The 1,788-nt window shown below is 37.5% G+C and overlaps 1 pseudogene; it reads left to right on the top strand.

The window, feature by feature from the left end:
* The first annotated feature begins 229 nt into the window (after positions 1 to 229).
* LOC149580533 (hydroxyphenylpyruvate reductase pseudogene) lies at positions 230 to 1,654 on the top strand (annotated as a pseudogene).
* Positions 1,655 to 1,788: the final 134 nt, after the last annotated feature.

Raw genomic sequence — 1,788 nt, forward strand, 5'->3', positions numbered from 1 at the left:
AGTGTGAATTAGTTTAGACTAAATTATTATAGGTGATCGACATAATTACGCCGTAGGCGTTTCCTCTATGAAGTTGAGAGGCTCAATTTGACATCCAACGATTGATAGCGATGAAGAGTAAATGACTGCCATTGAGACGCTTTGAACCGTACATCTTTTTGGTTTTTCACTGTTCACCGGAGAGGAAAGTCCACTGTTGTTGTATCAAAAAAGAAGCCCGAGCAAACCCAGCAGAAAAGAAATGGGGGAAGGAGGACTGAAACAGGTGGGAATTCTACTCACATACCCTTTCGTTCCATACATGATTGAATCTCTAGATCGCAAATTTACAACATTCAAGCTCTGGAATGTTTAAAATCTCGAGTCTTTTCTCATAGAGCATTCACATTCGATTGGAGGTGTGGTGTGCAATACAAAGGCCGACATGAATGCAGAGCTCATCGATTCACTTCCCCGATTGGAGATTATGGTCACCAACAACGTTGGATTCAACAATGTCAATTTAGAAAAGTGTAGGGACCAAAATATTATGGTGGCCAACACTCCCAATGTCTTGATTGATGATGTCGCAGATCTAGCCATGGCTCTCATGATCGACTCTCTCCGCCACATCTCGACTGCTGATTAGTTTGTTCGCCATCAATTTTGGCCGAAAAAGGGAGATTACAAGTTAATGACCAAGGTAAGGGTTTCACTGCATTACAATTTGTTGTTTGCCCTTTTTCTCGCCTGTTCAGTAGGGTTTGGTAAAATGCAGAAAGGGGTTGTTCAAATTATATGAATCAATTGTTAAATCACAATGTTCAACATATATATAGTCTTTCAAAAATTTTAGATTCTGAATCATCAGAAATATAAAATAAGTTCTTTGTGTGTAAAAGGCTAGGAATTTGGCATAAATATACAATCTTTCAGATACTGTAGACTGTAATTCTGTAGAGGGAGGAAGAGAAATTACTTTACTGAAAGAGATTACAAAATGAAGATGAACTGTTTTATCGATGTCACAGATTACAAAAGTCCTCAGATAAATCTAATATCATTTTACTTTCTAATGTTCTCATTTGGAACATAAACCACCTTCAAAATTCTAGATTATTTTTATACTTATTTCCTAATACTATTTATGCAACTGAGTGGAAAGCGTGTTGGAATAGTTGGGCTTGGACGTATTGGTTTAGCCATAGCTAAGAGGGCAGAAGCTTTTGGCTATAGTATTACCTACTACTCAAGGTCTAAAAGGCCTGATGTATCTTTCATGTACCATTCGAATGTTTTAGACATTGTAGCTAGCAGTGATGTTCTTGTTTTGGCATGCTCCTTAACAAAAGATACTCAACACATCATCAACAAGTCTATTCTTGATGCATTGGGAACGAAAAGCACACTTGTGAATATAGGTCGGGGTGTCCTTGTAGATGAGAAGGAATTGGTGAAGGTTCTAATGGAAGGTCGAATTCATGGTGCTGATCTAGATGTTTTTGAGAATGAACCTCATGTACCAGAAGAACTGTATAGCTTAGAAAATGTGGTTTTGGTGCCGCATATAGGAAATGCAACATGGGAAATGAGGAAGGCAATGGCAGATCTTGTTGTTGTGAATCTTGTGTCACACTTCTTGGAACAACCTTTGCTGACCCCTGTACCTTCATGAAAAACAAAATTTGGCTAAAACTTAATGTGGGACTATTATGTATTATTTTTGGGACCTATTTAATTGTTCTGAATGAAGTGTACATATCTTAGCTTTTTAGAATTTAAGCTTGTGATTTCAAATAAAATGTCTCG

The sequence above is a fragment of the Cupressus sempervirens genome, chromosome 1, assembly GCF_028749045.1.
Source record: "Cupressus sempervirens isolate cs-2001-9-10 chromosome 1, ASM2874904v1, whole genome shotgun sequence".
Classification (NCBI taxonomy): Eukaryota; Viridiplantae; Streptophyta; class Pinopsida; order Cupressales; family Cupressaceae; genus Cupressus; species Cupressus sempervirens.